Genomic DNA, 25,265 nt, shown 5'->3' with positions numbered 1-25,265 from the left:
GGAAGCACAGACAGGCCAATCCCCTGGGGTGGGCCAACCTAGCCAGTGAGCTCCAGGTTCAGTGAGAGACCCTGTCTCACAATCAAGGTGACAAGCAGCTGAGGAAAAGTGCTGGAATTAAAGACTTCCACCAACACACTCTGCACTTTTCTTTCAAAAACATATGTGAGAGCACACATGGGTGCAGTTCTCAAGAAGGCCAGAAGAGGGCGTGGGATTCCCCGGAACTGGAGTTTATGGCTTTTGTGAGCTGTCTGATGTGGATGCTGGGAACTGAACCAGGTCCTCAACAATAATAACAAAGTGCTTTTAGTGGCTTTGTCATCTCTATGGGTCACACTCTTAAAAAGGAAAGTTTTTGGGTTTTTTTTGTTGTTGTTGTTTTTTGTTTTTGTTTGTTTTTTAGACAGGTCTCTCTCAGGTAGCCCAGGCTGGTCTCACATTTCTGATCTTATCACCTCTGATAAACAGGTGTTTATCCCCACCCATAACAACAACAGAAAAAGTAAGCTATTTTTATGTAAAGGATATATTTTAAAAACAGTACTTTAACTGGAGGTTGAAGTCAGGCTGTATTATGAGAGAATTTTTTAAAGTACTTTCTTTTATATATGGCAATATAGTTTACATATGGAATAACCATAACAGAGGGATTTGATGTTGTTTTAAATGGAACAAAAAAGGAAAAAAATTATATTACAAAACCCCATTCCTCAAATCAAATAAAACAGAAACACATCGTCCTTTCTCAGTGTGTTAATGCAGCAGATGTGCTTAGGAACTGGTCACACACAGCTTACCTTGTTGCATGAATAGCATGGAGGGAGTGGTCAGCCATGGAGGGAGCGGCCAGCTGTGGAGGGAGCGCCTGCACTCTCCTCCTCTGACACCTGACGTCACTCTCTGTGGATCTTTTTTTCTAAGTGTTAGGCTTTCCCCCCACTTTCACCTGCTTACACTATGGCTAGAAACCCCAAATGAGGGACAGTGTGGGCTGGCTGACTTTCTTTCTTTCTTTCTTTCTTTCTTTCTTTCTTTCTTTCTTTCCTTCTTTCTTTCTTTCTTTCTTTATTTATTTCTCTCTCTCTTTCTTTCTTTATTTATTTCTTTCTCTCTTTCTTTCTTTCTTTCCTTCTTTCTTTTCTTCTTCCTTCCTTCTATTCACTCTTTCTTTCTGGTCACTTTACTTAATTCTTTACTTTCTAGGTCCATTCATTTTCCCACAAATTTCATGCACCTTTAAAAAATGTTGGGCTGGAGAGATGGCTCAGTGGTTAAGAGCACTGACTGCTTTTCCAGAGGTCCTGAGTTCAACTCCCAGCAACCACATGGTGGCTCACAACCATCTGTAATGGGATCTGATGCCCTCTTCTGGTGTGTCTGAAGACAGCTACAGTGTACTCATATACATATGATAAATAAATAAATCTTTTAAAAATGTTATAATTTGCACAGAGAAAAACAAACAGGGCTAGAGTAATGGCTCAGTGGTTAAAAGCACTGACTGCTCTTCCAAAGGACTAGGGTTCAAGTCCTAGCACCCATAAGACAGCTCGCTTGTTTAGCACTTTAACAATGGAGCTGTCTCCCCGGCTTTCAGTGAAGTGTGTGTGTGTGTGTGTGTGTGTGTGTGTGTGTGTGTGTGTGTGTGTCTGTGTGTGTGTCTGTGTGTGTGTCTGTGTCTGTGTCTGTGTGTCTGTATGTGCGCCAAAATGAAGAAGCAGAAACCCTCCCATGCATCCAGACCCATCCTGGCCTCAGTGCAGCCTGAGTCTCAATTGGGCCTCTTCGGGCGCTGACTCTTTTTCGCCGTGTCTGAGATCTGCTGTGCCGTGGCCGGTGGATGTCTGACATCATTCTTACGGCTTCAGCCGCCGCTCCTGAGCACAGCACACACTGTAGCTTATCGTTATCAATCAGCTACGAGTTGGAATCACCTAGGAGACACCTCTGGCCACATCTGTGAGGGAGTTTCTAGGGGTTAGTAGAAGTGGGAAGAACCACCCTATCAGGAGTCGCAGCACCCCACGGGCTGACATCCTGGACCAAACAACAATCAGAAAGGCAGCTGAGCACCAGTCTCCTCCCCTCTCTGCTTCTCCACCGTGGGTGCGTGTGAGCAGCTTCCCCATGCTCCTGCCGCAAAACTGACTCCCCCACCGACCTGTGAGCCCAAACAAACCGGTCCCTGAGTTGCTTTATCAGATATTTGGTCGCAGAAGTGAGAACTCATGGAGCCCCTAGGTTTCCTCATCCATCTCGTCTCTGCTGCGCAGTGGAACTTAAGGTTTCTTTGGACAGTGAGTTGTACCGGATGCTGTTTTGCTGGGGCAAACGCGCGAAGGAACGTTTCACTGAAGCAGCCACGGGTGAGAGGATGCTCTGCTAAAGCAAGCACATGAAGCGTCAGCTCCTGAAGGCCCTGCTGGTCTGAGTCCCTCCGGCCTCGCTGTTCCTGCTGCTATCCCAACTCTACCGAGCTGGACTGCTGGTGTGTCCTGAAGTGTTTGGGAGTGGATCAAGTCGCCGCTACTGACCTGTGAACTGAACGGCTGATTTCCTGATGAGGCAGATGGGAGTTGCTCCAAAGAACCATTTCTAAACAGGTCCACTTCCCCCATATTCTTTCTTTTCCACTACCTGTGGTGGGTGGTGGGCTAGAAGGGAGGTTAAAGCATTTAAGAACCATCATTAAAAACAGGCTTTGGGTTGGGGATTTAGCTCAGTGGTAGAGCGCTTGCCTAGCAAGCGCAAGGCCCTGGATTCAGTCCCCAACTCTGGAAAAAAAAAAAAAGAAAGAAAGAAAGAAAGAAAAAGAAAAAGAAAAAGAAAGGAAAAAAATAAAAATAGGCTTTGAAAAAAAATTAAAGTTACACTGGTATACATTTGAAATGCTTTCGCATGGTGTCTGCCATACACCAGTATACACAGATATCGGGACCAACAGTTCTTTTTGTTGATGAATAGTGTTCTATGCTATGAATAGACCTCATGGGTTGCCTGCTCTAGAGGAGTCCTGGGCTGTTCCCAGTTCTGTGGCACCATTAAAAAGTGTGTTCCTATTGTCCTTTGCCCAAGTCCTCACGTGGACTGTGTAGATGTGTATTGTCATCTGTCCTGGGAAATATCCAGGTCCAAGTGTACACGTAGACCACGTTTAGCTCTTCCAGGAACCCTTCACCCCACCCCTCCATACACTTCCACAGCCCTGCGTAAGCACTCCCACCCTCCCACATCCACAACAGCATCAGCTGTTGTCTTCTTCATTGGTCCATCTGACTTGGAGAGTAGTTTTCTCATTGTGGTTCAGTCTATGTTTTCTTGGGATGTGTGATGCTGAACACCTTTGCAATGGTGACCTCTGTCACCTTGACACAACCTAGAGTCACCTGAGACAGGAACAACAACATGGGACTGTTTAGATCAAGCTGATGTGTGTATGCCTGTGGAGATTGTCTTGGTAGATCAAGTTGATGTGTGTACCAACTGTGGAGACTGTCTTGGGTATGTTCATTGAAGTAGGAAACACACCCACTGTGGGCGGCACCATTCCCTGCACAGGAGCATCTTCAATTGTATGTACAAGAGTGGAGACGGCGAACTGAGCACTAGTTCCTACCTTGACTGCTCTGAAATTATGGACTGTAACCTGAAATTGAGAGCTGAAGAAACCTTTTCTCCCTTAAGTTGCTTTTGTCAAGTTATTAAATCATACCAACCAGAAAACAAAACAAAACGGAAACCCTAAGACAACCTTTTAAAATTTCATTTTAATGTATTGATTGTTTTTTCTTGGTGCCAGGAACAAACTAAGGGCTTAGGCACAGGAGGTGAGTGCTGTAGTCCTCAGCCCTCAGCACACACACCCTTCAGTGTGTTTATCAATTGCTCATGTGTTCTCTGTGAAAAGTTTATAGGTGTTTTGCCTGTTTTCAGACAGATCACGTGTCTTTAGTCGCTGGTCTGCAGGAGCTCTTCAGAGTATTGACTCATTCCTCTCATTCATTCATTCAGCTTGTCCTTTTGACCTCTCTGTTATGATCTATGGCTTGTGTCCTCCTGTACCCACGTGCCACAGTTTGCTGGCCATCCTCTTGTGGAAGGCTGTAGCTGTGTCAGAGTCGAACCACACATAGACCAGCACTGATGGCTCCTGGGGTGTTGCATATGCTTTCCTCCACACCCAGCCCTGCCCCACCCCTGCCCTATCTACCCTACTACCTCTCCCCTACCCTACCCCAACCCCACCTCTTCCTCACCCCAACCACACCCCACCCCAACCCCACCTCTTCTCCAATCCCACCTCACCCCATCACACCTCATTACACCCCAACCCCACCTCTGCCCCACCCTCAAACCCTGCCTTGCCCACCCACTCCACCCCCTGCCTCACCCCACCTCTCTCCCCACCCCCGACCCCCATCATAGTAGCTCTGCACTGAGCACATCCCTTCTCTCACTGCTGTGCCTGTTGCCAATTTATAGCTTCTCTGGAAAATGCCTCCTTAGAGTCCTGGACCTTGTTTGTAGTTTCTTGGTAGTCACATGCTATCCCTATGCAAGGTTTGTTTCATGATCTGCATGCTTAGTGTCTCACATTTGGGTTGAAGATGTGGTGACCTCAGGCCCGGGTCTTGGATTTTCATTTACCATGGTTTTTGTATAGGAATTGCCCCCACGCTCTATCCTTTTGCTTACACTGTGGAATCTCCATGCTTATTTTCTGAGCTTGATAGCTTGAGTTTCACACCTGACCCCTTGAGCAAACTCTCACGTAGGGCTTAGAGTTAACTGTGAGCTGTACGTGTGTCTCCTGCCCTAGGCTGCCCTCCCATGGATCATATGTGTGTTTGTGTGTGTGTATGTGTGTGTGTGTATGTGTGCATATAAGTTTGCATGTTTGTTCGTGCATGTGTATGTGAGTATGCGTGTGTGTGAGTATGCATGTGTGTGTGGTGCATGTGTGTATGTATGCACAAATGTGTGTGTGCATGCACATGTGTGTGTTTGTATGTCTGTGTGTGCACACATGTGTATGCCTATGTGTGTGTATGGTGTATGGTGTATGTGTGTGTATGGTGTGTGTGTGTGTGTGTTTGTATGTGTGTATGATGTGTGTATGTGTATGGTGTGTGTGTATGCTGTGCGTGTGTGTATGGTGTGTGCGTGTGTTTGTATGTGTGTATAATGTGTGTGTATGGTGTGTGTGTGTGTGTGTGTGTGTGTGTGTGTGTGTGTGTATTTGAGATCAGAGAACAACTATAGGCGTCAGCTATTATTGCCTTCCACTTGGGGTCCTGGAATCTAAGAGGTCATCAGGCCCGGCGGCCAACACCCACACTCACCAAGCCATCCTGCTGACCCTTTGACTCCTTTCTGGAACAAATTACTGATTTTAAATATGGACCTACACACAGGCCCTCTATTCTGCTCTGAAATATCTGTCCTCACACCAAAGCCACCCTCCCCCAGCTCTGAGAGCTTTCAGCTAAGTTTGAAATCAAATAGTTTGTCCAGTTTTGTTTTGCGGGATGTCCTTGCTCTTTAAGAACCTTTGGGCTTGCATAGACCTGCTGGGCCGAACCTGTGTCTTCTGTACAACGCAAGCTGGGCTCTGGTGGGTGCTGTGCCAAGCCCACAGGTGGTGGCACCGAACCTTCTGACCGGCAAGCATCCTGTCTCTTCTTACTCCTAGGCAACGCGGCACTCGGTGAGCACGGCACCCTCCGCTAAAGCTGTTTCTGTGCATTCTTTCTGTTTGGTACTATTTCATCAGCACTCAATTTCTTCATCTTCATCTAGTATAATTAATTCCATTGACTACAGTTTAAAATGCCCCATTGACCTTTCATCTACATGTTTGTTCTAGAATCTGGCTTTGCAGATGGCTTCGGACTTCCTGTGCATGTCCCTTGGATAAGAAGGCTTGTGGGTTTCTCTGTTCTTGAGACGCCGCCTGCGGGGCCTCCCCTTCACTGCGCTCCATGCTGACTCGCTCCCATCGCTCTTTGAATGTTAAACACACACCGCTCCTGGCCTAATCCCTCACTCACAATGTCTTAACCTTTTCATGTATTACTGTTCTGATCTCCAGTATTTTATTAAGGATTGTTTCCATCTGTGCCCACAAGGGATATCGGTCTATAATTTCCTTTCTCAATGATGTCAGGTTCTGGAGTTGGGATCTGCTGCCCTGTGAAATGGCTTTGAAATGGTTTCTTTCTTTGCTATTTTCCAAAAGCATGTGTGTGAGACCAGGGCTTTCCTCTGACTGTTGTAGCTCGTTATGAGCTGAGGCTCCCCCTTGCACCCAGTTCTGCCCCACCCTGGAGCCCCCTTAAACAGGCTCACTAGAGCCATAAAACCTTGATTTCATCTCTCCGTCCCATCCAGTCACCCTGGGTCTGTCTCCACTGATGGCCCGACCGTCAGGCATTGTGGATGCCCGTGGTATGAAACTGTCTTCCTCTCAGAGGGTTGAGGGTGTTCTAGAGGCTGCTCCTAGAAGACATTGTGGGTACTGTCAGACTTGGTGGTTACTCATCAATAGGCCAGTTCTAGGGTAATCCCCTCACTCCAAGGTATGGCTTTCCCATGAGGCCCTCTAAGTTGTCAGCGCCTGGGTCTGAGCAAGGCCCTTCTACACTGGCCACACCAGATCCTCTACACCAGGCTCCAAGCACTTCATGCCTCTCATTTGCGTTTGCCTCTCTCCCCAAGGCAGCTCCTCACTCTGGGGCTTTCCGGAGTCCCGCTCTAGACATCCATACCCTTGATTACAAGTCTGAGCCTGGATCCCTACACTGGTTGTTGATCCCTGCATCCTGTAGCTCCTCTCCACACTGCAAGTTCCACTCCCTTCAGAATCTTCCGGATGGGTGTTTGCTTTCTGGGCTCATGGTCGAAGCCCCATACACGTTGCTTGCTGTTATAAGGCAGCATGGGGTTCTCAGGAGTTCAGGGAAAGGAAAGATCACCTCCTGTCTCTCCCCCTTGAGGACCAGTCCTCTTCTCCATGATGAATGCTTGCACCATGGGCTGTGTCCAGTATCGAGTGCCTACAGTCACCTCGATAGCTGTGTCCAGGGTTGAGTTCCTGCACGCAGCCATCTTGCGGCTGTGCCATCTCAGGCTTGTTCCCTGGAGAAGGGAGACAATGTGATGTCTCGGTCATCTACAGGAGCAGGGGCTCCCCCACGTGTGGTGTCTATAATGAAGAGTATACGATTGGTGTCTACAAACGGCACTGCTGAGTAGAGGAGCCTGTGCCTGGGGGGGTCCTGCAGAGTGAGCGTGGGCCCCAAAGCTGCCTCCCTGGGTGTCTTGTGTGGCCCCTCGAAATCAACCAGGTCTCCTCACACCCACCTCACAGGGTCACCAGGGCCTAAGAAAGCACGGGAGCTTTCCTCACACCCAGAACGTTCAAGGAAAGTAGCTAATATCTCGTTAAGCTGGGAGAGGACTTGTGTGTGTTTGTGTGTGCATACCTGTGTGGGAGGCAGGGGACACCCTTGGCTGTCATTCCTCAGGCACCAGCTACCTTTTTCTTAAGACAGAGCCTCTCGCTGGTCTGGATCTCACCAATGAAGTAAACTGACCGGTCAGTGAGCCCCGGGGACCACCCTTCTCTACCTCTCCAGTGCTGGGACTACTACTGGTCATTTATTTATTTATTCATTCATTCATTTATTCATTTATTGTTAGCATGGGTACTAGGAAGGACCCATCAGCCACAGAGGGCTTGTGCTCGTGCTTGTGCTTGCAAGAAGTCATCATGTCTAGTCCCTGCAGGATGGCATTGTAGACAAGAGGGTATTGTCTAGGAGGGCACATAAGGCTACATAGTGCATATATTATTATGTGCAACAAGTTTAATGGACCTGATGTTTCCCGGACTCAGGGAAGGGAACAGCCAACGAGACGGGACAGGCCTTGGTTCTTGGTTTTACTCCTCGCGGAGGGGCTCTTGGTGAGTGGCAAGGAAGTGAACGGGAAACTCTATTGTCAGTGAGAACATGGTCAGGGGTGGGAGGAGGGTGGTCAGACTGAGGCCTGAGAGTGAGAGCCAGTCCACAGAGGGCACCAGGCAAAGAGGAGCTGGTGCAGAGGTGCTGGCGTGTGTGAGCCCCCTGTGGCAGGAAAGCCCTAGGTGAAGGACGAAGGGGTTGAGCAGTATCAGGACAGTGCTAGAGTGGGGACTACGATGGTTAGATGTGTTGAGCACCAAGGGCTGCCCTCAGAGATAACCCAAGGGTAATTGCTTGTCACTAAGTTCATTCCAGCTACTCCGAGGAGGCTGGCCCAGAGGGATGTGACAGTGCCCATGATCAGGCCAGCGAGGAGACCTGAAGCTGGCTTTAGGATACTGGGGTAGCAAAAGTGATGGAAGGGGGTGGAGAGATGGCTCAGCGATTAAGAAGTGATGGAGGGAAGGGACTGTTGGAAATGAATACCTATTGTATGTAGTACTGTGGGGATGGGGGATGGGCTGGACCCAGGCAAGAGTAAAGAGATTTCCTCCATTCTCTCGTCAGCTGAGCCGATGGTGTGCTTTGGTGTAAGCATGGCTGATGTAGAGCTACTGTGTGGGCTGGCAGCACAGCTGTGCAAGCTCCGCTTGGCCCACCAGATGTGGAAGAGTTGTCAAGCATCTGTGTGTCCAAATAAGGGAGGAGCTGGAGCAGAGATGGGACTGGGGAGGTACCAAGTCCCTAAGAAGTCACTGCAGAGAGGGACCACCTGGGGGAGAGAGGGAAGAGCAGAGAGAGCTTGGACCCTGAGCTCTGTGTCCAGGGTTAGGGGCCAGAAAGGAGAGGCAGACTGAGAAACCTTCTGTGGTGATGGAGGACTTAGAGGAGGGCCCGTGGTGGTGAAGAGAAGCACTCGGCAAGGACAGGAGCCAAGAGCAGACGCTGGATCGCCCGGTGTGATGGTGGTGGTGGGCTAGAACAGGAAGGCAGAACCCTAGCGGGTGTTTGGGGAAAGAACAGGATACAAAGGCAGAGGCGATGAGACATTTAACCGTTTCGTGGACGTGAACAAGAGTAGGGTCTTTGCAGAGAGGAAGCTATAAGGGGAAGGAGCTTGGAGATGGCCATTTTTGAAGACAGGTGATACTTGGCAGTCTTAAATGCTGTGCAGAGGGAGAGTGTTATGCTGGAAGGAGTTATGCTGCCTAGAATCCCCCAGTGAGGGGCTAAGGCGATGACAGCCCTCAGTGTTCACACAGCTCATCTCCCCTCACACGCTCCCGGGCAGCATTCAGGTTCATACAACATTGGAGAAATTGTGGTAAGTGTCCATTTCCCACTGTCAGGGACCTTCCTCATTTCTGACCAAACACCTGGCAAAAAACAATACACAAACAACCAAACCTTCAAGAAGGCTGTATGATTTATGATTTATGATTTGAAGAGGCACAGCCTGTCATGACGGAAGACACAGCAGCAGGTGGTTCCATGGCGGAGGGAGCAGGAGCCTGGACTCTGTAGATCTTGACAGATTAGAAAGTAGAGATGGGGCTGGAGAGATGGCTCAGTGGTTAAGAGCACTGACTGCTCTTCCAGAGGTCCTGAGTTCAAATCCCAGCAACCACATGGTGGCTCACAGACATCTGTGATAAGATCTGATGCCCTCTTCTGGTGTGTCTGAAGACAGATTTTTTTTTTAATCTTTTTTTTTTTTTTTTTTAAAGTAGGATGGGACAGGAAGTGGGTCAAAGATGCAAAGCTTTAAGTCCCACCCCCTTGTGACCCACTTCCTTCAGCTAGACCCCACCTCCTAAAGGTTTTACAACCTCCTACAACTGCGCCACCAACTTGAGACCAAGTCTTCAAACCTGGCACTTCTCAGGAAGCCATGATGCCCATAGCTTATAGTCATCACCGTGAGCTTGTCAGCTGTGAGTGTTTCCCCGTGAAGCTCCGGGATGCATGAAGCCCACAGTCCATCTAACAGCAGTGACACCAGCTCTTTGATGCTTCTAAGGAAGCCCAAGTTCGTACCACCCCAGTTGCCCAAAGACCATCTCCTAGGCCTTTAGAGAGAAGCCTCAGAGGCTGGCGAGATGGCTCAGCAGTTAAGAGCACGGCTGCTTTGACGAGGATCCGGAGGATCCGGGTTCAATTACCAGCATCTGCATGGCAGCTCACTACAACTCCAGAGAATCTGGCACCTTCTTCTGGCTTCCATGGGCACTGCACAAGCATACAGGCAGGCAAAACACCAGACATATAAATTAAAAGTAAATCACTTTTTTTAAAAAAAGTTAAAGATTCTCTAAACTAAAATGGCAACAGGAGCAACACGCTGTACCTGGGTGCTCTCTGTAATCTCAGACTAGAACAGGTTCTCTCCCTCCTCTTCCCCTCCTCTTTTAAGGAACTGAAGATTGAACCCAGGGCTGCGAATGTGCCTGGCACGTGCATTACCACTGAGCCACGCCCCCAACCCCTCACTGGAGGATTCTAGGCAGGGGCTCTACCACTGAGCCACGGCCCCAGCCCCTCACTGGGGATTTGAGGCAGGGGTTCTACCACTGAGCCACGGCCCCAGCCCCTCACTGGGAGATTCTAGGCAGGGGCTCTACCACTGAGCCACGGCCCCAGCCCCTCACTGAGGGATTCTAGGCAGGGGCTCTACCACTGAGCCACGCCCCCAACCCCTCACTGAGGGATTCTAGGCAGGGGCTCTACCACTGAGCCAAGGCCCTAGCCCCTCACTGAGGGATTCTAGGCAGGGGCTCTACCACTGAGCCAAGGCCCTAGCCCCTCACTGAGGGATTCTAGGCAGGGGTTGTATTCCTGGGCCACATTTCAGCTCCTCCCTGGGGGATTCTAGGCAGGGATTACCCAGACTTCTTTTTACTTATTTTGAGGTAGGGTCTTCCTAAGTTGCTCAGGCTGTCCTTCAACTCATTCTGTAAATCAGACTGGCCTTGAACTTACAATCTTCCTGTCTAAGCCTCTCGAGTAGCTGGGATAACAGGCCTGTAACACCAGGCACACTCTTTTTTTTTTTTTTTTTTTCGGAGCTGGGAACCGAACCCAGTGCCTTGCGCTTCCTAGGCAAGCGCTCTACCACTGAGCTAAATCCCCAACCCCCAGGCACACTCTTATTAAACAGACTGGTTTATTGGTCATCCTCAAGAATGCCCCATCCCCTGGATTTGCTGGCTGATCCTTCACAGTGTCTAACTTTGTCCTGAGTCTGACAAGAAGCAGCTTAAGCGCGCACAGGAGGACTTGCTTGGCTCCCAGTTTGCAGGTCCAGTCCATCATGGAAGGGAAGTCAAGGAGGTGACTATGTTTCATGGCTGTGCTTGCAGAGCATGAGACAGCCCGCTCACATGACTGTAGCTCTTCACATCTTGGCAAAACAGGAAGCAGAGAGAACTAGAGGCGGATTGTGTTATAAACATCAAGGCTAAGGCATTCTCGTGCTCATGGGCTAAGGCAGGAAAATCAGGGGTTCATGGTTATCCTCAATTACCTAGGGAGTCTGAGGCTAGCCTGGGCTACTTGAAACCCTGCCTCAAAGACAAGCAGAAGATGCCAAATGTCCATGATGTATCACTGTTTCCATAAATGCACTGTCATAATGGTGCCGGCCATAATAATGTGTATATGTACATAACACATATACACATGCATTCTCACACACACACACACACACACACACACACACACACACACACACACACACACAAAACCTTTCGTTCTTTTTGACTCTCACATTGTCCCCATATTTGTGAGTGGGAGCCCATTCCAGTGGGCTCTTGTGTCCTTTTGGTGTGACTGACTATTTATAGCTGTGCTTTCTGGTACAGTAGCTTTCTCTAGGTTACTTGATATTTGCCCTACCCTAGAGAGGGAAGCAGTCATTTCCCCAAGACTTGTAGGAAATATCGTGGAACTCAGGTTCAAGGTGGTACGCCTGCTCGCTCCAGCCACACTTTGCACTCCCTAAAAATGGCTTCACATTGGCCAAGATAAAGTGAGAGAGCTCCGTGTTCTTCACTGCTGTCCTCACCGACTGCCGTGTAACAGCAGACCACACGGCAGTACTTAGTGGCTCCAAACAGCTAAACTTCCTGTAAGTCAGGAATTAGGGCAGGGCTTGGCTGGGAAGTTTTGGTCCTTGACTTCCTAAGTGAGGGCTAAAGACCTAGAGCCTCTCGGTGAGCAGTTGAGCTTCCCCCCAATATGGCAACCTTGAGAATTTTATCAGCTCAGAAGCTGGCAAAAACCCAAGGAACGACAACCGGGCAAGTGAGGCAGACGCTGCAGCCCCCTCCTGATCTCACCGTGAAAGTTGCAGGCCACTGGCTGAAAGGCCACATGATTTCTACTCAAAGCAGTCGTTTGTTTTGCTGTGCAACACAGCACACACGTTGAGGGCAGAGACAGCTTCGGGGAGTCAGCTCCCCTACTTTCACCACGGAGGTTCCGTGAATCGAGCTCAGGTGACCAGGCCTGATGACAAGCCTACTCACTGAACCATCTTCCCAGCACCCCCTTTGCCTTTCTGATGTGTTTTGACACAGGGTCTTAATAAATAGTTCAGGCGTCCTCCTGCCTCAACCTCACAAGTGCTGGGTTTATGAACTGCCTAACCTGGTTTTGGTTTTGTTTGTGTCAATGTGTGTATACATATATGCCTGTATATGCAGTTGCGTTTATGTGTAGGCATGTATGTGCAAGTATGTATATGTACAGGTATGTATATGTACAGGTGCATGTGCACATACAGTGCAGGTGTGTATGAAGGCATGTGTTTACATGAACATGTGTGCATATATGGGTGTGCATGTTGTACATGTGTAGGTGTGCGTATTTGTTCCTGTATGCACAGGTGTGTTTATGTGCATGTGTGTGTGTGTGTGTGTGTGCAGGCATGTATGTAGTTGCATATATGTGCATGTAGAGACCGGAAGTCATTGCCAGATGTCTTTCTCAGCTGTTCTTTGCTTTTTATTTTATTTTTAAAATTGTATGTGTATGAAGGCTTTGCCTTCATGTATGTATGCAGATGCGTCACATGAGTGTCTGGTGTCCTCAAAGGCCAGAAAAGAGCATTAAATCCCTTGAGACGACATTAGGGACAGTTATGAACTGCCATGTGGATACTAGAACTTCACTGCTGAGCCATCTCTCCAGCCCCTCCAGAATCTTGTGAGCCAGGGTGTCTTGCTGACCCTGTTTTGGCTGAACTGGCTGAACTGGCTGCCCCACCCTGAGGCTCTCCCTCTCTCCTCTTACTCAGTGCTGAAATGTCTGGTGCCCACCACTCTGCCTTTCCATTTTATCACCACGGCTTTCCCACAGATGCTGGGATGAATGCAGGTGCAGAGACCTCGGGAAGTCCTCTAGCTGGTGTTTTGACATCATGTATATCTTCAAGCCTTTCTGACTGAAGGATTACTGCCACTGTCTCTTACTGCACAGCTGGTCTGATGGTTTGGGAACAAAAATACAAACAACTTATGGGGGGGCACTTTTGCTCATGGTTTCTGAGGAGTTTCAGTGTATCCTACGGGGAGCTGGCATTGTGGGCTCTCAGTTTGTCCTGGGGAGGAGGCTTAATGTGAGGGTCAGTATATTCTGGGGGCTGATGTTGGAAGTTTCCGTGTGCTCTGGGGAAGAAGCCTAATGTGGGATCAGTGTGTCTGGGGGCTGATGTTGGGGGATTTCACTGAGTCCTGGAGAAGTTTGGTGTTGAGGGGTTTTAGTGCATCATGGGGGTCCTGATGCTGGGATTCTCCTTGTTTTCTGAGAAGATGCCTGGGGTTGAGACAGGAGGCTGCAGCTATTCACGTGGCAGAAGCAGAGAACTAGACCTGCAAAGGCCAACCACAGTGACCCACTTCTGCTAGCCATCAAAATGGTGCCACCCACTGTTGGTCAAAGCATAAGCCTGGGGGCGGGTTGGGACTTCTCAACCCCAAGCTATAAGGCCCACCTAATACAGATTCTGCCGTGTGAACCAGGGGTGAAGGGCTGAGGCTGTGACTTAGTCAGGAGAGCAGACACCTAGACTCCTCTCAACCCTAGGTTCCATGCTCAGCCCAAGTCACAGTGACACATGGCTGTCATCCAGCATCTGGAGAGTGGAGGCAGGAGGATCAGAAGTTCCAGGTCATCCTCCTTTACCTTGTGAGTTTGAGTCTAGCCTGGGCTACATGAGACCCCGTCTCAAGGTTGCCACTAATCAGGACGAGCCTCGGCCGAAGGTTAGGACATGAGGGCAGAGCTGAAGGAGGACTGGGTGGCATGGAGGTTGGCATTGTGCCTGTCAAACCTGGACTCCATCCTCAAAACCGGGTGGCATGGAAGTTGGCGTCGTGTTTGCTGTTCTTGGCCCTTCCTGCCTCTCGGTGTCTCCACTCCTTTCAGTCTTTCAGACAGACCCCCTACCCCCTCCACCACCACCCCCATTGCTGACATCTGATGGTCCCTTTCTGCCTGTTCCCACTCCGTCTTCAGCATCCAGGCCTGAATGTGAAGCCTCCTCTCCCCGGCCTGGGGGTCTCCTCAGCCCCACACTCCACCACCCTCTTCCTCCGTGCCGCCCTCTTATTCTCTTCATGGTTTGTGCACCTTCTGGAACAGGTCCTTGAGTTACCCTGTCCAATGAGGGTGAGCTGCCCAAGCTCAGGGTCTTGCCCACCCCTCCTCTAGCACTTACAGCCACCCTCCTCCACCCAGAGAGCAAGCCTGGGATTCCAGGAGAACCAGCAGCTTCCCCAGTGTCCTCCAGTCCTTCCCTGGGAACTCTGGTCTTGGGCCCCAGACCCCTGGTAACTAGTGGCTGGATGTTCAGGGGGTGTAGACCTTCAGCCCCCACAAGCCCACACATCAGGCAGCTGACCCTCAAGCAGAGAACCCTGCTCCCCAGCAAACAGACACAGATCTGTGGTGCTACCAGGGACCCTGGTCTTCACCAAGTCTCTCGTCCTGGCTCTGCCAGGCACCTAGTAGGTTCTCTTTTTGGTTGTCTTCTGTGACTTTCAGCTCTGCATGTTCCTCAGTACCCACCCCAGCTACTTGTAAGGCACCCACCCATGACCTCACCCCTCTGTGAGCTCTAGGTCACTCTCAAACATGTCCAGGCTCTCAGCAAATAACTGTGCAGCCCTTTCCCTTCCAGCTCCCCTGCTGGCTGCTGCTTCGGAGCTAGGGTAAACCTCCTGTTCTCTTGGACTCCAAGGGTTTTAAGAATAAGGACCCAGGCCCTTAGAGAAGTGGTCCTTACTCTTCCCCCTTTTCCCTATCCTAAGTCAGTAGCCAGGGTTTTGAGAAGGGAGCACAGATAGGGAAAGCATCTGCCTACCTTTAATACTGGAAGAACTTGGGGTGTCTGGCTGTAGTGAAACTGCTTCCTCCCAGCCCTCCTGGGTTCCTCCGTCCCAAGCCCCTTCCTCAATGCTAGGCAGGTGAGAGCATCCGCAGAGAAGTGGAGAAGAGCAGCGCCCTTGTGACCTCTCCCAGGCGTCCTGCCCCACCCCCTCTTTCCTAGGCTGGCACCAGCTTCACACCTCTCCATGTGTCCCAGCACCCTCTGCCCGCACCTGGGAAGGTGAGAGTGTAGGGGGCTGGGCCTTGCCTATACTCTGCACAGGCGCCTGGTCACTGACAGGTCTGGGGTAGGGGGTGGGGGGCTCAGAGCCAGCACTCCTGATCTTTCTCCTCCTTGCCAGGCCCAAGACTGGCCCCACTCCCCCCCCCATGAGACTCCCTCCAAAGCCCCTCCTAGAATGGTGACCGATGAATCTGGCTAACAGTGGAGCTCCAGAAAACCAGGCAACGCTCTCCCTTGTCCTGAGCTCCCAACTCTCCCCAGCTGTACTGCCTCTCTTTACCACCCACCGGCAGGTCCTCCTCGGTTCCCTCCTGGCATCCCTGCCCTGCCTCTACCTTCTGGCTCCGCAACAGCATTAACCCTCATCCTTCCTACTTCGTTCCAGCCCTCTCCCTATACTTCTTTGGCTTTCCTTCTCTTCTTGCCATCCCATTCCTTCCAGGCCTCCTGCCCCCAACCCCTGTGTCTCCTCCTGCTCTCAGCCTTCCCGCCTCCCTCTTCCCCACCTTCTCCGCAGTGCCCATCAGGTTCCCTTCATCCCCTCCATTCCATGGAGGTCTCAGAGTTCTCTAAGTTCGAGCCCCGTTCCCCTCCTCCCTCCTTCACAACGCCGCTTACACTTCCTCTTCTATAACCCCTTCTCTCCTCCACTCCCCTTTCTCTCCCTTCTCCCTCCTCCTTCCCTCTCCTTCTCCCTCCTTCCTCCTTTGCTCCCTTCCCCCTTGGCTCCGGCTCCCCTTCCCTCCATCCTCCTTTTCCCCTCTCCCTCCCCGTGCCCCCTCCCCTTCTCGCCGCCTCTCCTGCCCTCCCTCCCCAGCTTCCCCGCCACTCTCCCTCAGCGCCCTCCCTCCTCCTCTTCCCTCCTCCTCCTCCTCCTCCCGCTCCCCACCAGCATCAGTATTCCGCTCGCGTCCGCAGGACTCTCAGCTGCTCTCGGCGGCCGCCCGCACCGTCCGAGCAGGGGGCCAGGCCAGGCCGGGGCCTGGGGGGGGGGGTGGGGGGGGCAGCAGGGGCCGCAGCGGAGGCGGGCGGCAGCCAGGCTGGCAGGCGGCGAGCGCGGTGCGCGGGCGGGCGGCGGGCCGGGCAGGGGGGCGGGCCGCGACCCCGAGGACGCCCCCGGCCCAGGCCCCGCGCCCCGAGCGGACCCCGCGGGGCATGCCGCCCCTCGCCGGGAGCCCGGAGCCCGCGGTGAGTCGCAGCGCGTGGCGCGCGGGGACGGGGCAGGACGGGGCTGGGGCAGGGCTAGATGGGGACACGGATCCAGGATGGGGCCGGACGGAATGGAGACGCAGAACGGGGATGCGGGCCGGGACCTGGACCGGCGCCCCCGGCGGGGCGACCGCAGCTGGCGGACCGGCTGCGGACCAGGGCGGGAGTCCGCTCCCCCACGCCCTCCTCCCCGCCGCCGGGGGGCGTGCGGGCGATGGGGAGGGGGAGAGGCGGGCACGGGGTTTCCTTGGTGACCGCGCCTGGCAGGAGCGGTTGCCGTGGCAACCGGGGAGAACCGGGGAGTTTGGGAAGTGAACATGGGAAAGCCAAGAGGGGGTGACTGGAGAGGGAGGCAGCTTTAGATCCCACTCCCCAGCACCGATCCTCCTCCCTCTGGCCGCGGGTCCCGCCTCTCCCTCTGCCCAGGACCCCCTTTCCTTGGACCCGCATCAGGCCCCAGGGCTGCGGTCCTTGCACGTCTCCTTGGGACTCCAGCTTACTCGGTGCTTTTCTCGAGAGGACCTCCCCAGCCACTGCCGGCCTCCCTCACACCTGTTCTTCCGAGGCCTTCTAACTGCACTTCTAATCCGAGCCATCTCTGACCCTCTCCCCAGACGGCTCTCCACCCTCCTTCCTGGAGAACCAGCTTAGGCCTGCGCTCCTCTAGGCCCCATTCTTCTCCTTGCCTTAAGCTCCTAACCTTGCTAGCTGATAACCCCTTTCTCTTCAACCCAGGTCTTTTGGAGGTCCCATTCTGTGACCCTTCTTTCCCCAAACATCTGTCTTCCTTTCTTCTCACCTAGGGTACTCGGATCCCACCTACCCCCAAAACCTCAGGTTCTCTCCAGAACCCCTCTGCCCGTTCTCCTTTCTCCTAGCTGTCAATCCTAGGCCAGAAGCTCAGGCTCTGTCCAGGGTCCCTCCCAGGTCTCCACCGTCAGCTTCGTCAGACTCCACCTCTTGGGCCAGGGGACCAGCCAGTCTCTCCGCTAGATTCTGAGTCCCCCGATGTTCTTGAGCACCATTTCCTCTCTGGGCACTCCCACCTCTGGCCCTTTCTTGCCCTGCAGCCTCGGGTGACTTTCCCCTGGCTGGGGAATTCTCCCGGGGAGCACCCCAGCTGGGCAGTGGAGGAGCCTGGGGTGCCTCTCGCCCCCTCCCCAGCTGGGAGCTGCCGCCGCTCCTCCCTCCGCACCACCCATTGCTATGCGCCTCACATCCCGAGTCCAGCCGCGCAGACAGGAACTCTGGGCTCCAGTGGCAGCTGGTAGTAGCTGAGTAGGCTTCCCTCTTGGTCCAGGAAGCTCTCCTCCCCGTTCCTCTCCCAGGACCGTGACCAGTCTCTGTCCTTTGGAGTATCTTCTGCCTGCACTTTGCGGCTTCCTCTTCCCCTTCCGATCTGCCTCTTCCTTTCCATGGGCCTTCTCTGATTCCTTCTGGTCCTCCACCTCCTGATTATTCAAATACACACAGAAGAAGGGAGAAGCCAAAGAGAAGCTCTGCGGGAGGCTGTTGGGAGACACTCAAAAGAAGTCCAGAGAGAGGAATGGCTTGCCATGCACACACACACACACACACACACACACACACACACACACACACACGAGGATGTTGATGTTGATTTCCCCAAAGGGAAAAGTCAGTTGGGAGAAAGGGACACACATTCCCACTAAGCCAATACAGAGACCCAGAGGCACAGACTCAGCGAGCCTGGGACCCACGAATCACTCTGCTAGAGGTGGAGAATATTCTGCCATGCAGAAGCTGAGAGGAGTCCAGACCAACCCAGAGGAAATTGGAGTGTGCAAGGAACACACACACACACACACACACACACACACACACACACACGCCATGGAAGAAGTCCCCACACTTGGAATCCTGTGCTCACAGAGACCTGGAGGGGAGGACAAAGGCAGAAGCCCTCCCGCGCACACATGCACATGCTCCTCTCAGAGACAGAAAGTGAGGCTCTGAAGCTGACTCTGCCTGTAATTGTACAAATGAGTAACCCTACTGTCCACACTGTTGCTATGGGCTATGATTGAAGGGAGTGTGCTAGAGGGATGCCAGGGTCTGGGGAGCTCCTCCAGCAGTTGCCCCTCATGCCCCTAAGAGCACCACCAAGGTCTGTCACCCCAGAGAACAGCTGGACTGAGTCCTTAGGCTTCTAAGGCCCCTGACTGCTGGCAGGCAGAGCTCAGGCACACTGTTGGGGTCCATGTGGAAGCTGCTCTCTGCAGCATAGATAGCCTGGCTCAGGCTTGGACTTTCCTGCCAGGGCTCGCTACCCACAGCATACATTTCCCAGTGCCCACCCATCTTTTTTACCAGGGCTTCTGTGGCAAGGTGCTACCTTGTTCCACCTGTCTGCTTTTCCCAGGGGCTGACCTGTCATCTTCAGTCTGGGATTTCCCTGGATTCCTGTCAGCCTTCTCTAACAGCAGCACTGGGAAACCCAAACCCCATTACTACTCCCTTCCCTGAGTCTCCCATATCCCTGCCTGGTCCCTGAGGCCTGTGGTTCCCTGTATTTGGCCAGGAGGATGGTGTACCTACAATCCCAGCATTCATTAGTCTATGACAACCCAGGCAGGGCTACACAGTGAGAATCGGTCCCCCAAACAACAGGTGTCCACAGAGCAAGAAAGGGGTGTGGTGGGGCAGGGATTGAGGCAGCAGGAAAATGCAGTCACCTCTCACAGCACCTGTGCCAATGGCGGAAAGAGTCCCTAACACAGATACCCATGGTTGGAGTCTACCTGGAACCCTGCAAGATGCTACCGTGCCATGTGTAGCTTGTCTTCATCCACTGACCATCACTAGGGCACCAACTGCATGTCCAACAGCCTCATTCTCTGTGTCTGCTCACAGCCAATGGCATGCCAGGTTTCTCCGGGGGCTTAGAGCAACTGTACCTTTGGGTCAGATTGGAGAACAGGAGCCTTGGGAACACACACACACGCGCACACACACACACACACACACACACACACACACACACACAAATGATCACTTGGTCTCAACTCCAGGTCAGGAAGCAGATGCTTGCCCCTTGGTAGGGTGACCGTGGCCAGTCAATAGTTCACCCATGTTCTCCCTGGACCCCTGTAAGGAGCACATGTAAGCTGTGTCTACGTTGCAGGGTTTCCACACTCTTGCTGGGAAGAAGTTCCTGGTCCTGAGGCTAGAATGGCTTTGCCAGACAGAGGGTGGCAAGAGAGTAACTACAGTGGCAGGATACCCCTTGTTGCCTGGAAACCCACACTAGGCTGTTGTCGTGGTATGTGGGGGAGGAGGGGCTGGTGGTAAAGACCTAGAGCTGGCCAGCGAGGGCCCTGCTATAAGCGGGCAGGAGTCCATCCCAGAGTGTGCTGATTGTGAAGCGGTGAGGTTTGGGCAAGTTAAGCTGAGTAAGAGCGGACAGGGAAGAAGGAGGGACAGATATGAGCCTAGGGACTGAGGCAGGTCCCAGCATCCTGAGCGTAGTTCCAGAGCCCTTGTCTAGACTCTCCGAGGACGGTGGGATGAGGAAGGTGGGACAGTCCATGGAAGGGTGGAGCACTGTGGGGCGGGGCAGAAGAAAGCTGTCCCGGTCTTGCCTAGAAAACTCCAGGACACAAGCCTAGTGCAGTCGCAGCAGCGTTCGCGGCAGATCCAACCTACGAGCCAGCCTAAGCCAAGATTGCGTGGGGGAGTCCTCCCAATCCTGTAGCAAGTAACCCTGGCAGGGAGGCACTGCCACCCCATCCAGACTGACAGAAGAAACTGTGGCCCATAGGTGTGAAGCACCCGCTCCAAGGTCAAGTATCTACAGAAGGCCTCAGCCACGCTGTAGACAGCCATGCAGAGCTGTGCCTTTGCTTTACACAGAACAGCTGAGCCCCGCGTTGGGAATGTCACTAGGACGTTAAAGACGCATGGGCATTTGGACGGCTAAAGAGACATTATGGGTCTCAACCTGCCCTAGTGACACAAACCTGTCATCTCAGCTTCTTGGCCTTTAACCCCATCACTTGGGAGGCAGAGGCCAGCCTGGCTATATAAGAGAAACCCTATCTCAAAAGACAAAACAACAACAGCAGCAGTATTCAGTATTCATAGATAGATAGATAGATAGATAGATAGATAGATAGATAGATAGATAGATAGATAGATAGATAGATATAGAGATAGATATGGCACCTTCTTTGGGCTGGGGAATTGGCTCAGTGGTTAAGAGCACTTCTTGTGGTTGCAAAGGACCCAGGTTCGATTCCCAGCCCCCCACATGGAGGCTCACCATCTCTTTGGGCACCAAGCACGAATGCATTGCACAGACACACATGTGAGCAAAACACCCATACACATAAAATAGTAAAAATAGATCTATAAAAAAAAGGACCGTAGCATGGTTCAGAGGTAGATCCTCTGCCTAGAATCCCCCAGTGAGGGCCTGGGATGTGGCTCAGTGGTACAGCCCCTGTCTAGAATCCTTCAATAATGCACGAGGGGCGTGGTTCAGAGGTAGATCTGCTGCCTAGACTCTCCCAGGGAGGGGCCGGGGATGTGGCTCGGTGGTAAGCTTTTGTCTAAAATCTCCCAGTTGGGCATGACTCAACAGTAGAATTCCCATCTAGAATCTACCAGCAAGAGTAGCCGGGGCACGGCTTGGTGAGAAAAGGCTTGCCTACAGGCAAGAAGCCCTCGGTCCAATTCTTAGTGCTTTATGTGTTTTGAGACGTACGTGTGTTTGTTTTGCCTGCATCTGTGGAACTGCACCACATGTGTATCTAGCGCCCGAGGAGCCATTTGATGTTTGGAACTGACTTACAGAGGTCTGGGAGCCGTGTGTGAGTCCCGGAAACTCCATAGGGCTCCAGGGCAAGGGAGCAAGCACTCTTACCCACCCATTTCCCCTGCCCTCCTTACGACCTTATAATTTTTTTTAATTGTTACGAGTATTTAGTTATTAGGGTGTGTGTGTGCCTGGTGCGCATGTGGAGGTCAAAGGACAACTGGCATCTTCCCTCTCTTTCCACCACACGGGTTCCAGGATGGAGCTCAGCGCCTCGGGTTTGGTAACAGACGCCCTCACCTGCTAAGCCACCTCACCAGCCCCACACCACAGCACTTTAAACAAGGAAGTTTCATAATTGGGGCTCTCCGTCTCTCACGCTTGCTCGTACCCAGAACCCCTGAGAGGACGCGGGGTTCCGGGCTGGCTTGGGCTTTGACAATAAGTGTATTAGGGATCTGTTTGTGGGAAGGAGACCAGGACTATGGTCCTAGGGGATCCGCTCTCCAACATATGAACATCTCTAACCCAGTCAGAAATGGTGGACTTCCATATGGGGTAGGGGCTGAGTCATGGAATGGGAAGCTTGGCCAGAGAAAATAAACTGTCACTTTTTCAGAGAGTCTGGGACAAGAAGGTTGTCCTGAGTTTGAGGGCAGCCTGGGCCATCTTGTCAAAAAAAAAAAAAAAAAAAAAAAAAAAAAAAAAAAAAAACCAACCCTAAATATGAATGGTACATTCAAATGTAGCAGTCACTGAGGGACCTGTACTGTGCCTGTCTTCCTTTGTGTTAGCTTTGTAGACTGTGTGTGGGGTGGGGGACTTGGGGGCCATTAAAGAGCTAGAGAATAAGTCTGGGCTCAATCAGGCTCCCCTCCCCCAACCCTTCCTCCCAGGAGACAGTCTGAGAGATGGAAGAGGGTAGTTTCTTACAAAAAGATTTTATCAGAGTCCATTGAAGAAATGGGGTGTCCCCTATGAACGGGTAAGGCTTTGGCAATCCCTTTCCAAGGCCACATAGCGGGCTAGTCATGGTGGTGGGTTAAGTTCACATAGCCGGGCTAGTCATGGTGGTGGGTTAAGTTCACATAGCCGGCTAGTCATGGTGGCGGGTTAAGTTCACATAGCCGGCTAGTCATGGTGGCGGGTTAAGTTCAAACTCAGCCCGCACTGAGCCACAGCCCTGGACAGGGTGAGGCAGAGAGGTCACAGCACAGGCATGGATAGAGGGAGACAGGATCTCTGGCTGCCCCTCCGGGAAACACAGAACCCCGTTCCTCCCGGCCTGCACACAGAGGAGCCGTGCGCAGCCTGGATGCTCATGTGTGTCTGGGAAAGGGTGGTGTTTCCCACGACTTCGGGATTTTTATTGCCTTCACTGTGACCTTTGGGTTTTCCCTTTTGAGACAAGGTTTCAAACACAGGGCAAGTTCGCCTCAAACTCCCAGCTCTGCCTGTCTCCCAGATGCCGAGATGCTAGGTCTGAGACACCACACTCAGCTGCTAGAGCGCCCTTCATTTCCCCAAAACAGTCACAGGCCCCACAGCCTCCTCTAGAGCTTGTCCAGTTAACGCCATTTCAGTATCCACTACTTCCAGATTCAAATGTAAGTGCTCCCTCTCCTCCCCAAGGAACAGGTTTTGGAAGTCCTCATTCTACCAGAGAGCCCGCTGTGTGTGGTTGTCCAGTAGGACTACATTAACCTTGGGCCTCAGAATACTCTTCTGTGAAATGGGCTGCCATGGCTCTGTCACACGGGTTTCCGGTAGGCCTAGATCTTCCCCCACAAGAGCCCTGTAGGAGACAATGTCCTACCGTGCTATGGGAACTGAAGCAGAAGTGGCTCCAGCCAGGGCTAGAGTTGGCTGTGCCAAGCCACATTTCCTGGTACCACTGATGTTTAAATCCTTCTCAAGTGAGTGGCGAGCTCAGGCTGGGCGAGGTCATGTCCACCCATCACCACAGCCCACAGAAGGCTGAGGCACAGGAGTGTAAGTTGAAGTATATTTCAACTGTAGTCATGGTTGCCAGCTGGGGAGGGCTCAGTGGCCAGCAGTGGTTGGTGGCCACTGGGTTCTCTCACGTGGCTTGGACCTTTCTGTTAACTCCAGAACTCCATTGGGCAGGGCCATGTTAGAATGTCATAGTTGCCCTGCCCTGTAGCTGTAGGTCCCTGCCATGCTGCTGCGTCCCCATCCCTAACCTCCAGCTCTCTGTTACATAATAGTGCCGGTTTGTGCCCATTGCTCCATAGGGGCAGCAGGCAATGCCAGCAAGGGCAGATTGATGGCAGCGCAGGACAAGGGCCTATCACTCCCCCCCACCCCATGGCTATTCTTTTGAGACAGAATCTTATGCAACCCAGGATGGCTTCAAACTCCCTCTGTAGCCCAGAATGACCTTGAACTCCTGATCCTCCTGCCTCTGTTTCCCAAGTGCTAGGATGAGAGTTGTATGTCCCATGCCTGGTTTATTTGCTGTTATGGATGGAGCAGAGCCCCTGGTAAATGCCGGGTGAGCTCTCTACCAACTGAGTCACACTCCCAGCCTATGTGCTTGTTTCTTATTTAGAGGGGGGTTGAGACAGGATTTTGCTGTACAACCCAGATTGGCCTGGAACTTAGAGCAATCCTCCTGTCTCTATCTCCTGAGTGCCAAAGTCACAGGTTTGAACCATCACACTCAGGCTTCATCTTCCTTTTCAGAGTCTTCTGCCCTCTGCTGGGCTGTGCGTACCCACTGCCTGGCGTGAGGGCAAAGGCTGGGCAGGCGGCTATGCACTCAGAGCCTGTCTCTGACTTTACCTGCCCTGTGCGTCTCCCTTAATGGCTTTCAGACCAACAAAGGAACAGGGTCCTCCTCTTCTTCACCTCCTCTGCCTCTGGGTTTGATGGTTTTGCCTGTTGTCTTTTTATTCTTCTCCCTTCCTGTCACTTGGGCTCCAGCCTCAACCTCCACTGTCCCCAGCCTCCACTGTCCCCAGCCTCCACTGCCCCCAGCCTCCACTCTGACTTCTAGCTTCTCCACTCCAGACAGAAGAGACGGGTTTGGGCTCCCAGGACTCAATTATCCTGTCCCTGACTTCCCAGTAGCTTGCTGGCTAGAGGAGACCCCTCCTGCACATGTCTGACCCTCTGGCCTGCTGTTACTCAGTAGCGTATGCCCAGATGCCAGTATGAGAGCAGAGCTTGGGCCCTGTGCATTTGGGCATCTGACCCCTGTCACCTTCTAGTGGGAGACAGACAGCTGAGAGACCTGGAAGTGGCTACATATAGAGGTTTGGTGACAATGTCAGCAGAACAGAGACCAGATCTGGGAGGAACCACCCCTGTGAATGTCCTGAGAGGTCACCACTGTGTGCTGTAGATACTGGCTGTGCTGAGGGGTCACCTGAGTAGCCCTGGGCACTCAGGACGCTGTTCTGCCCTTTTCTCAAGGATCCTTTGCTCCCAGCTGAGAAGACATCAATGCCCGGGGGTTATGTGTTCACTCTTACTCTGAAAGCCCTGGAGATGTGCGCAAGCAGGGAGCGGGCGGGTCTGCATTCATTTCCTTCCACCAGAGCCTAGACCACCTGTCCACCTCTCCCAGCCTTGCTTATGGCTGCTGTCCCGGGAGCTGTGGAGCCTCTCCTCCACCCAGAGTTGTGGAAGTCCTCCTTTAGCTCTGACTGCCACCCCTCTCACTGCCTGCCCTGCA

General features: G+C 52.4%; 1 protein-coding gene and 1 long non-coding RNA gene across 3 annotated transcripts in view; one reads left to right on the top strand and one right to left on the bottom strand.

The window, feature by feature from the left end:
- Positions 1 to 10,109: 10,109 nt before the first annotated feature.
- On the bottom strand, positions 10,110 to 17,904 carry LOC116892213. Of its 2 annotated transcripts, none has more exons than XR_004386928.1 (3): positions 17,746 to 17,904; positions 11,236 to 11,393; positions 10,110 to 10,196 (listed from the first exon to the last, which is right to left on the bottom strand). It is a non-coding gene; the product is annotated as an uncharacterized LOC116892213 (long non-coding RNA). The 2 variants fall into 2 exon arrangements; XR_004386927.1 differs by lacking the exon at positions 17,746 to 17,904 and adding an exon at positions 15,331 to 16,219.
- The window catches only part of Lrrc4b (leucine rich repeat containing 4B), a 33,463-nt gene continuing 24,938 nt past the window's right edge, over positions 16,741 to 25,265 (top strand). The window contains exon 1 of the mRNA XM_032893772.1: positions 16,741 to 16,767. The gene's annotated coding sequence lies outside the window, so the exon portion shown is untranslated. The remainder of the gene's footprint in view (positions 16,768 to 25,265) is intronic.

Source organism: Rattus rattus, chromosome 2, assembly GCF_011064425.1.
Source record: "Rattus rattus isolate New Zealand chromosome 2, Rrattus_CSIRO_v1, whole genome shotgun sequence".
Taxonomy (NCBI): Eukaryota; Metazoa; Chordata; class Mammalia; order Rodentia; family Muridae; genus Rattus; species Rattus rattus.
This window is presented reverse-complemented; position numbering and strand designations above follow the sequence as displayed.